Genomic DNA, 13,193 nt, shown 5'->3' on the forward strand with positions numbered 1-13,193 from the left:
CTTATATCTTCTAACCACGCGTTCGAAGTCACGGGCAACAGCTAGTCGTTAATAGATATAGAAACTTTAGAGTGTAATTGAGCCGAAATCTGTACTCTGGAAGCTGGAAGAACACTAGCGCCAATACATACAGTGGCAAGAGTAAGAACTACGCTAAATTAATTGCTAACGACGAATCTAAATCAAAAACCGATTCCGGAATAAGCCCTTATGCGTTTGTTATATTATTTGGATTTATATAAGTAAAAATAATACAAGGCAATACTTTGATTAACCATAAGTCTGGTCCTTGAACGAGCGTTAGTTTATTGCACAATAATTTCCAATAAAACAAAAAATGAGTAAGAAATATCTTAATCAACCAAATATTTCAAGTCCAAGCAACGAACTGTAAAATCATTTCGTTCTGAGATTCATCATGGTTAGCACGCCTTCGGTATTTATACAATGATTAACAAACAAAGAATCTCGTAAATTGCCAAACTCAATTGTTTTCACTGTAGAATATTTAATTTCAAATCAATTCAATGCAAATTGAAACGAAGACGACATTCTTTCACGAAGCTAAACACTAAAAGAATACTAAACATTAAAACGACTTTACGAAATTATCGAAAAAACCTGTCCACCACTCGTCCCTATAAACATATTGTAGTTTAGAATTTCCTAATCTATAGCTCGAAAGAGGAATTTTATCATTTCGAACGTCTAAAAGTAGAAAACCAGATTTATACATGCGGTTAAAAAATTTCGACGGATCACATTCGAAAATGAATTTTAAAATTTGTGTGTAAAGCCGATTTTTGTTTGAATTCACTTAACATGTATGTCGTTTCGTTGTTTATGAGGGTGTGATCAAAAACTAATGAGTGGAGAACGTTGAACCTGTCCAGTTTTGGTCTACGAATGCCTCGGGTTCCGTACTTAATAAAACTACGCACAATGCTTCATTTGATTATTCAATGATGTTGAAATAGTTGCGTGGCTCTTGGACTATAAAATTAAGTGGGTATGTTTAGGTGGTTTTAAGTGAGCAGCAACATTTTGGATTTAAAATGAATTTTATTGTTTTTTTAGATGTTTAGGCGTGGTTTTCCCATGACATGAAAGGCGATGGGATTATCAAATTTTTAACACTTCGTTTTATAGTATTTTGATGTGTTCTTCGGATGGTTTCTGTCAATATTAGAATGATATCTTTTAAAGAGGTTGTATGTGAATTGACTTCCTGTTATTTGTGCTTTTAAACTTTTATGTATGCCTACAACCTTCATCAATATTTTTTTCTTATTATCGTTTAGTCATTGAACTTTTAGATATAGAAATAGGATAATAGAAATTGATTTAAATTCCTTAACTAAATATTCGATTTCGTCCGCATATCAGTTATCATGGCAAAATTGTGTAAACATATTTGTTAAGGACCAATATTTTTACAAAAATCTTCTACGAACATGTTACAATAGACTAGAAAGTTACTTATAATATATTTATATGTAATTAAAATGATATTTACAAACAGCTAAAAATCCCTGACAACTCAAACATTCACCCAACACATACTGAGCATAATTACGAAGAAAAACTTATCACGTAATCAGCTACAATGGGGCGTCACACTTACTTTACAACCTTAAAAAAAACTTTAATAAGACATAGCCTGACCAATCACCGTTCGCAAGCGCTGAACACATTACTCTCACAAATACATTCCGTGATAGCAAACAATAACTAAAGCGAACAATGTTAGAAAAAACAAGTGGAAACTTTTTTCACCTTTTTCCATAATAAGATCGTTCGAAATAAGTGAATTGTTGAGTGAAGATAAGATGTCAGCCATTTTATATTTTTTACACATGAAACGTTGGACGTTCTGTAGGTATTTTGACGTTTATAGAAGTTATAGTGTACGTACTTTTGAATTTTCAGAAGAAGCCTCTTTTTTAGTCGCTGTTTAGGTCTTCCTATTCAAATTTTCAAAATCATCTCTAGACCAGTGGAGGCGGAGGATTCTACAATCAATTCACATACACAAAGACACCTAGACTCAGGACAAGCATTCGTTGATCACATAAACTCTTGTCGAACGCGGGGATCTAGCCCGAGACACGTAGCACAGTGGGTTTGACTTGGTGACCTAGAGCACTCGGCTGTTCATGGTACTTTGTGATGTGGTGGCAATCCTTCAATCCTCCTTCAGTCTTCTCAATTCAGTTTTTGGGTTTTATAGAGAAGTATGAAGTTCCTAATACTAATCAGACCAGGTATTGTAGCAAGTATTTACGACTGCGTTGCGGCCTACATTTTATAATGTAGAGGCAATCCATTTTGATAAAGGTATCTATCGTTTTTTTGTACCGCATAGGAAATGACATAGTTAGTGATGGGACACAATTCGTGCCTTTTTTTATTCAGTCACTTATTTTTGTTCCTAATTATTATTTTAAATTGAAATTCAAGAGAAGATTTATAATTGTTTTTAAGGTAGACTTCGATTCTATAATATATGTTAATGTTTATATCCTTCTTTGTATGACTCAAGGGTGGTATTAATTCTCTATCTTTTAAATTGATTTGACTCCATACTCAAAAATAGTTAAAATATGTATAATTCGCATCAACTAAATTGCGTATCAACGTTCATTTGAATTATAATTTTACGAAGTCCAAAAATATTTTAAGTTAAACCAATTTGTCTAGAAATTATTTTTTGGTTGAAAAATTATTAAAAAATTATTATTTGAAAATTATTTCGTCATCAACATTTCTTTAAATTAAATAACCAGATAGTTATTATTAGGCATTAAATAAGTTCTCAATTATTTCTTAACCAACTTTTCCATTCAAGTAACTCTATTTCAGTACAAGCATTTACTAAACTAATGTTGTGTGAGGATGTCACATCACTAAAACCCGGTGAGCGATAGTGAAGCCCAATAAATTAAAGACCACATACCGTCTTTTATCTACGGAAGACACAAATGTATGTATACGCTTCTAATGGCTATAGTATATCTTTTTTTTTTAAAAGGCATCAATTTTGTAAAAGTGTATTTTACTTTAGTCAAAATTAATAAAGACTTGGAGAATGAAGCTCTAAACTACTGTAAAGGGTATATGAAAATTAAAAAGAACAAAGTTTATTACTACTAGTTTTTATGTTGGACCTAAGACTAATAGCAATGTGTGTATTAGGAGTAATCGTAAAACTTTATAATCTTCACAATTTTCAACCGACTTTAAAATGGAGGAGGTTCTCAATTCATCGGTTTTTTTTTTGTTATTTCAGAACTTCAGACTGGGTGAAACGATTTTGTTTTATCATTCAACGTGGAATACCTCATTTTGTCCCATAAAAACCCTACCTTTTTATTTTGAATTCGGTTGTATCAGATATTGCTCAAAAAATATTATTTTCGAGAACGTTTTTGGGTTTCCGATATATAAAAATAAGTCTACATACATTTAGTACACTCATTTTTAACGGGCTTCATAATAAGTACAGGTTACTAATGCTTAAAACTCAGCGTATCGAGGTACACTGCAGAAAATTTTCTCGTATTTTTTCTTCTACGTTTTACGTTGTGCGACACCTGTCAAACAGATCAAAATGGCTCGTGCAGAGTATAGATGTATATTCTGAATAACGTTTTAAATTCATTACGAAGTTTGTTTCTATTAACCCCGCCGGTCCTATTCACCCCTTTGACATAAAATTAATTGAATGAAATTCCTACTGACTCTCAGCATCAATAAACATCTAATATAAAATTTCATCTTTGAATAACTTCATAACTGCATCCATCTTTGTGTCATAAAAATCTTGGCCTCGACGGTAAAACTTGGTATTCAAATTGTAAATGTGTCGTTAAATAAATTATATGAAACTATTACAAGCTCATCAATAAATTATGAGTAAGAGAAATTAGGTAATGAAGCTGATTTCGAGAGAAAGTATTTAATTTATTGATCTTGATTGGTATTCGATGTTGTGTAATGACTTTTTGACGTGATGACTATTTACAATGAAGTGAGGTATGCACGCTATGTTTTAATAAGGTGAGGTCATAGATTCGAGTTCAAAGGGTCCCTTCGAAGCAGGTAGGAGAAGGTAGACTGTAGACTTACTCCCGACAATTAAATTGATATCGGTTTAGTTCTCTGGAAAAGTAAAAGTACCGACAACACTAGATCGCTTCTCTTACATTTAATAATACTCTATTGGACTCTACTTCATTACTAAGTCGAGGACAGAAGAAAATAAAAAACGAAAATTTTCATGTGGAAATGCTTTATAAGAACTATCATAAGACTCTTAATTTTTACATTTTATACCACCAAAGATTTCTCGTGTCAGCGGGATTCGTTTTTTTTCTACTCTTGATAATGCATTGGCGTTCTCGCATTCAGGCTCAAGTCTTGCTTCTGCGACGGCAATTGTACAAACAGTCGAATGTTTTGGTCATCCCAAAATCCCCTGAGCGAGAGTTCGATGGAGAAGAGGTATGTCATCATGAAACGCTTGTTCTGAGTCTGTGTTTCTTGTGCATATGGTTTAAATATTTGTGATACCAGCGCGACACAAAGAAGTTTACTTACTGCGCGAGGCGTATAAACAAAAACATTTTTGGGATATCTTATGAATAAAATCTATGTTTTATAAATGAATGTTCGTAATAATCTGCTCAGTCAGTCCATTTCTTCTCCTAACCTTGAGTGTTATGGGAAGGTGTTTTGTGTAATTATTTCTTATTCAGAGTCTTCCAGTATTGTTTTGACTGATACGATTTCAATACCAACTAGATCTTTTCCAGTATCATCAAAAATATAACTAACATACAAAGAAAAATCATGAAATCCAAATAGCCTCAAGTATCATCTTACATTAAACTGCAACCAAACGGCAGCCATGACAGTTGTTGATTTCCACGGCAAGAATCCATTTTCCTTCAACATTTGCAAATCACAACCAAGACTATTATTAAGAACATTAATATAATAACATACCAACCGTATCGGTATCAAATCTAACATAACGAGTATAGTTAATGATAATAACATTAATTAACAATGCACTATGATTAATGAAATCTATAAAGGAAAATAACTGATATTTTGACATTTAATTACAGTTTCGTAAACAAAATATTGTTTATGTTAGGAAACTTTTGGAGTACGTGTGGGGCAATCAATTGTGAATTTATCTTTGGATCATGCGATGCCCTTATGACGTTAAGCGGCGGCTACACTTTGACACTAATTAAGGTATTTAATTTCTTGATTTTTACTTCAGCCAATCTTTTCTTAAGCAGTTTCGCGTTTTTGCATTCTTGCTTGCTTAGATTACACACATTCATTTTGTGTCCTACATCGCAGTAATAACTTGCGTTACTTATATATTTTCAATTGTAACCTATCAGCCGAATGCTTTGTCCGTGGCTAATAGTCTGAGTCGTCTATCTTTTGGACTTTTTTTATTTTGCCACGTTCTGAAAATCTGATGACTTAAAACAAACATGAGACTGTTTGGCGAGGAAACACAAACACATCAACAAATCTAATATTAAACCGCGATAAAATCCGTAAAAGTAGTTTCATTTCAATGTCTAACATTCGCGTAAACCTAAGAAACCACACATTACGTATATTTTTCAGCCTTTTCGCTTAAATCCTTTTTGCTTAGTTAAGTGACTATAGAATCCTCCTGCACTTCCTATTCAAAGCAATGATGTGGTCACTTTTACCGGTTTCAGCTGGTAGTTCGTAGAGTAAAACATATACACATACAAATCTGACTACTTTAGCGGTCAGTAATTGAAACAGGCATATAACAGAGTAAACCAATAATATTAAACGTGTCTACATTCTTTTTTGTCTGTTATTTTCATTTTTGTATCACAGATGGCGTTACATGGCGTATCACATAAACTTATATTAAAAAGTATTTTATGTATAACATAAAATAAGATACACAAAAAGTAAATACATACCATAACATATTATATGTACAAATAAATACAAAAAAGTCGTACAAAAAAAAAATGACCGATCTTGATTCAACATTTCTTCTATTTTCAGTTCCAGATGTTGAACAATGCAGATGTATCTCGAAGAACGGAGAAGTTTGAAGAAGTTTGGAGAAGAACGAAGAAGCTTGGCGAACCCAAGAGCACGGTATGAAGTTCCTACAGTGGTATATTACGTAGGAACTCTATACCTCGCTAGTGGCAATCACCAGTCTGGAGAATAAACTATCTTCTTTGTTTGTTCATGAGGATTCTTCTGTATGTTGATTCTTCTGTAGATGTTCTAGTAGTGTTCTTTCTTCAAAATCTAGATAGTTTTTTTTTTTTAAATTCAAAGTTATAAATAGTTAGTTACAAAACATATTTTTATACTGATGGCAACTACATATGTTAAAACATAAATAAATAATAAATGTTGCTATCAAAACATATCAGAACGCAGTCTATACACCGACTGATCAAGTCTATTGCCATCTCCTTACGAGAAGACTTCTATACAATTATTATTATACCCCAAACCCCATTAAAAACATCTTAAATAATACCAAATTCTACACTCACCTGATCTGTCAAATTTGCATTTGAATAAAAAACAGCAGCTGTCAAAAACTTACAATATTCAGGGTATTTATAGATTAGCATAATTAACTCGAAATTCTTTGGGATTTCGGGATCAACCCTTTGGGTATGCAAATTGTCCGTGGGAACTTGGACATTAGCATAAGAAGTTCATCTTTTTTGAAGGTCACTTTTTTAACCAGGAAATCTTGTGGGAAGCTGTGCTACTAGTTTTAGACTGGGGTAGGAATTTGCATTTGAATTAGCGAAGATTTTGAATTTGCATATCTTAAGGTTATAGAAAAAATTGCGCGGATTTGAATGAAGGATAATTTGATGTGTAATTCAGCTGGTATTGTCGAACTGTTTGAATATTATTATTAACTTAGAAACTGAGAATAGGAAGACCAACTAGTCGGAAATAATATTAAAATATATCAGAAATTTAATATAAATACTTTGACTATTAAGTTTAGGCTACTTTTCAAAGGGTGCCAATGCGTATAAATAATTAAGAAAACAGTAATAACAGAGAAAACGACACGATTTACGAAAATATGACTTACTTTTAGACATGGTAAACCCTCAGATTGTGCTAACCGACTTTTGATACTAGATGTTCATTGAACTAACCTAGTACTACACATCTAGCCTAACATTAAGGTTAAGGCACACATCTACGTACAACCAGACACACATTTAAAGTTCATTTTTAATGAGCCATGACGCAAACTGTCCGCACCCCAGTTTGTAATTAGGCGAACAAAGGGTGGTTATCCAACATAACTTGACCTTTATCCTGGGATGTTTTTGTAAGGTTTGAAGGTAGTTTAATACTGGTCTGATGGTATAATGATAAAACTATTGTCTTATTTATTATGATTATTAAGTTATGATGGGTTCTGAATTATGTGTTTTGTTTGGACACATGTTGAATGTATTATTCTTGTTTTTTTTTTTCGTTTTTTATTAGGTATTCGATTTTTTTGTGGAAAGATATTTTTGTAGAATGTTTGCTACTAAAATTCTATGCCTATTTTTGGTAGAATCGGGATTTAATTTTTTTAATTCCTTTAATACGAATTTAGTTACACAAAACTTTAAATATAACATTACAAACATTAGCATTAATGAATATTTGAAACCAGGCTAAAATGCATGTATTAATAGTTCTATTTCGGAGTATGTAAACAGTATTTAGTGAACAATAATGTTTATATTACTAACAATTAGCATACAGACAGACTAATGTGCTAGTTAGTATGGATTAAACAAAATGAAGTCGTTTCGAGTGCTTGAGAAAATAAAGAAAACGTTAATAGTTGAAAATATATAGGTTTTTTTAGTACATAGAAGAAACTACTTACGTTTTTTTTTCGATTGATTTTTTTTTTATATAAATTCTCATATTTACTTACATTTTTTTTTTGGTGATTTTCCATACGTTTAATTCTTTGCAAAATACGTTAAAGACACAAAATTTTAGTACAAAAATAATGATTTTTACGATACCTTCTATTTATATTTTTTTCACAAATGATTACCAACTCTAACTACTTCAAAGAACTAACTATTTATATTCAACGAACTACCGACTGCTATTTTTTTCTCGGTATGAAAATCTCACAGACGGGTATAATTACACTACAGAATCAGAGACATTAAACTCTAGATGCAATTGCAGCGGAAATGTTTATGGAGTTAGATTGCCGAGCTTGGACCTCATAACAGACAACTATCCCATTTAACATTCCTATATAACACATCCATTAAAATAACAAGAAACTAGAAATATAGAAACAACCTGTATATGAGATCTATAAAAATATCTGTAGTTCGTACTCCAACTTTGAATTTCGTTTTTTTTTGTATAGTAAAGTCCATAAAAAAACGGATTTTCTCTAAGAAAAATACACAATAAAGTTTCACCACATCTATTTATCTGTCTCATCTACATTTGTAGGGGTGGATAAGCCATGAGATTTGCGAACTAATTTCAACACAAATCCTTAAAATGAGAGGGATTTGGGAGCTGTCTGAAACACCTTAATGTGTGTTCGTAATGTTATCACGGATTGTGTGGAGAGGGCTTTATGTACTGCTTATGTACTGGCGGATGTTGCGTTGACTTTGTTCTAAATTTGAAAAAAAAAATATTGTGCATTTTGAATTTCGATTTATTTTCGAAGATATTCAAATAAAGAATTTTTTTTGTCTATAATTTCTACAAGTGTGTTTAATTTTGTTTATTGTATATATTTACATTAATGAAAAAAATACTTTAAATGAATGAAGTTACGTCACAATATTCAATGTTACATAAGACTACATTCAGAATTATTATCAGGCCATAAAATAATATATCTCTGATAAGAATGAGATTGTATGTCTATTTATGTACAGACTTCAAGATACGCTTCTTATCTATACGTATTTATTTTAAAAGTATTTTGTAATTTTACATTTATTTTACTCTGTTTGGCAGTAAAACTGTTAAATGAAAAATACCAACGGTTAATTTAATGTTGTAGATTACATTATCGTTACCATTAATGAAACTGAATGTAACAAAAGCCAAAAAATCTTATCATCGAAAAAATAACAAGAAAATAAATTACGTAAAGAATTACAAAAAAAAACAAAAGCTCACCGATACGGCACAATCCAGGAGTAAACAAAAACACACGCGCCACGTAAATGTTTACGAAAAATGTACGTGAAAGTTACGTTTTATCACCATTTAATCCGATTCGACGAAATTAATGCCGACTAAATATGTATGAACAGCTCAATTGCAAGTCCACGCGACGCACATAAGTGCCCCTACACACGACAACACCGTATAACTCAAGTAGCAAACGGAATCCGGCGAAACTTGATACAAAGTACTTACGGCTCGCGTGTCACTCGGCCGTTTAACTCCGTATCTTCTCCGACGCAGCGCTGCGAATGTCCAATAAATACGCGTGATAGCAGACAATGTGAATGGCTCTAGCCAACCTGGGCGCGACGCAACGACGGCGCTGCCAACACAACCGCACCAACTAACAGGCCTTTGTCGCATCTGAATTGATATTAACGCAAATAAATAATTCAAAACGTGTAAAGAAACGAGACGTAATGAATAGATAGTTGTGACTATGAAAATAATTGTCCGAATAAGGTTTATTGCCATGAACGGAACCTTATTGTGCTCGGAAACGGTTTAGTAAAAAGTAGTCTCTTGCCAAAACTCAATGCATGCATGCGTGCGTTTATGGCAGAGACATTTCCCCCGCGTTCCATATTTAAATTTTATCGGCCATTAAAAAAGGACTTTGTGTTATTTGCACTTTTTTCAAATTTGGAAGTTGTAAACAAAGGTTTTCTCTTTTTTCGGTTCTAATAAAACATCTTTAATGACAAGTGGACTTGGCCTATTTATGGCATTCTTAAGCAAAACAGTGAACAAAAACCCACCTTATTATATCGATTCGATTCAGTATTTTTTCTTTTTAATAAATAAGATGCTCTAGTAAAATTTCTGTGGCCTACCGAATGAAAATTGTTTTAAAAAACGGTTTTTCCTTTTACTAAATATTCATCGACTACATTTATAAAAAATACTTTAAGAAAACCTTTATACCATGATAAATAAGTAAAAAATACCATTAACATTTCACTATAAAAATATTCTTAAATATACGTAAATTAAAGGTAAAATAAACACAGTTATCACCATAACAGCACGCCATGTGTTAAACTGTCGTGAACGCATACCGGGCCGCTAAAATGCAAACACTCGTTTCGGACTATTTCAGGGAGGCGTTTAATGGTTACATTTTAACGGCCATTTTGTAAGTTATATGTTACTTTTATGGCGGCCAATAAAAACGTAAAAATGTAACAGAAATGATATTTTTATACAATGTACTGCTAAACTGTTAATCTTTATAATGCTGTAAACTAAACGCTGATTTGTAAAGGTTTTAACAACAAAAAACATTGATTCAATCTCGTTTTTTTATTTTCAGAAAAGTTTTATATTTATGTTCCGTCATGACCAACTACCGAAAAAATTCGTTTAAAGTGCGTGTAATGCAAAATTTCACATTACGAGAGCTTTGGGGCAGGCAGGAAATACGCTATTATCATACCCTCCTCCACACATAAACACACATCACATAGGGGGAACACCCCTCGGGGGTAATTTTAAACCCCATCACTGAACGTCACCACCCACTCTACTCATCATTCGTTATTTGAATTACTAGTGAGCAATTTCGATAACTTTTTTGAATGCTCTTTATTCAAATTGTGTGGCCAGTTCGGTTTTTTGAGTTTCGAACGCAATCGTAGCTCATTTTTGTGATAAAATTTGATAATTTAAAATGTTTTTCAATTGAATTCGTACTTATTTATATCTTTTTTGTTTTTAAATTTTGAATCTTTCAAATTTAAAGAACCAAATTAATATCCACGTAAATTCAATTCGATTTTAACATCAAAGCATCGTATCTAACGCAATTATCAAGTATTCTAAATTTCAAACGTTTATTTTTGTAATTGCGCCCGATAACGATTATAACGTGTTTTATTCGATTATTCGTTAAATTATTCGATTTAGTAAATGCGTTAGTCGAGTTTTTAGGGGTGCGTGACGCGATGATTTGTGGTGGAAGTTTCATTAAGTTGAAGATTTCGAGTAATTTATGTAACAGTTCTTGTGGGAATTATAACAAATGTGCTCGACCGAATAATATTCTTTTAAGGCTTTTTTCGGACGTGATTTGTAAAATTACGAGAAGCTTGTTCGTGTTAAGTTGCGATACAGTGTGATTACGTGGTAATAGCTCGTTTGGTGTAATGAGGGGAATTTAAGGTTAATTGGGTTGTCTTTTTACAAGAATCAGTGGTTTGGTGCGGTAAAGTCAGGCTTTAGGCCGGTCCCAATAGAATCTCCTGAAGCAAAGGGTATTAAGAATATCTAAGTGTTTACAATAAGCTTCATTTACATTCACAGTGAAATGTAGTGCAAACTTCAGTACCAAAAGTAAGTATAGTTTCAAGACCTTTTTACATTTAACACGTGTAATCTAGCAGACAACGCAATTTACAGAACAAAAATAAAACAACTTAAAACTCCTTATTCATAACCCACACATCGATAAACGCCAAAAGGGGAAAACTGGTGATAAATTACATTCAATATTCATATATTTCGTCCCATTCGCACCTACGAGATATGAGAGGGATGAAATAGTTCGTACATACACAAGTATACCGCTAATTTGTTTTGACATATCTGAACGAACGACTACTTTTCCCGCCTACAAGCTGCCTACTCGAAAGGGGATAAATTCCAAGTAATCAAATTCGCAAAAAAGTGTTTCGTATTTCGCAAGCATAAAGGCCATAATCGTTTGACCGGTTCGAACTTAACTCATTGGGTTTTATTGTTGGATGAGAGCGCGATTGAGTTTTCGCATATCTATTATACTGGACGGACCCCCTTTCGGCATTTTTTGCCCTTCAATACGTTAGGGTGACCCCCTAAACGCGTGCCGTGCGATATTGCGTTACGCGCACACAAAACTTATTTCGTGGTCGATCGATACAAAAAATTGAGAACAGAACGATATCTTTAAAATATAGAAAGTAGGCGCATGAGTAATTATCATTTGTGAGTCAAATAGAAGCCGACTAATTATTACAAAATACGTAACATCAGGGTCTCCCGGGGCACAATGCACAAAGACATCTATTGTGTAACCCAACAATGGCGTGACTCACTCATGATGGACAGAAAGACAATGAGACGGCCGACACTCTTCTAGGGCCCGTATAAGGCCGATATGCATAACGGATATCGGGGGCGTTGTATAAACTGGAATTTCTTTCTATACCTTCGTAAACTCAATTTAAAATTGTTTGTTTTTCTCAACCGTTCAAAACATCTGGCTTTTGACCAGATAATACATGCGCTTCGTGAAAAAATAAAAATAACTTACAATTACTAAATTTACCCAAGCATACAACAAAAAAGGTTGGAATAAAAACAATTGTGTATAATTTAAGGAGTTCCTGACCGAGGATGCAGTGTGAATGGCAACATCCGAAAAAATAAACAAAAAGAATCAATCGCGTGCCGTGAAAAGAAATCCCATCAATCAGTCGAGCTAAATGCAATATTCAAATGTGGAATATTTTTTGTTTCAAGTTCAAAATCCCCGCGACCTTGCCACGGTCAACTCGTGAATGTGTATCCTAGTCAATATTTGACGGCTCAACTTTTTGCCTGCAACAGTTTTTGCTGACGCCTATTGTACTGAGCATCGCATTATTTGCATAGCTAACGACGCAACATTCCTATTCAGGCTAAAAACAATTTTACATTGACTCGTTCAAAACACGTTACGTCTGACTATATTTAAATTCGCGCCAATATAAAACTGTTTCGTTATCTTGTTTGAGGTCAATACAAAAAGCAATGTCTCATCACTAAAAGTCGTCGTTACATGAAGGTGCAAACTACACAATTTATTTAGTTTTCCGTCGACGTTAATAGCCTCTGTGTCACATTCAATGCTCGGTCGTCACACGGGACACGAAAAGTGACAAATGACAGCT

The sequence above is a fragment of the Trichoplusia ni genome, chromosome 10 (assembly GCF_003590095.1).
Source record: "Trichoplusia ni isolate ovarian cell line Hi5 chromosome 10, tn1, whole genome shotgun sequence".
Lineage (NCBI taxonomy): Eukaryota > Metazoa > Arthropoda > Insecta > Lepidoptera > Noctuidae > Trichoplusia > Trichoplusia ni.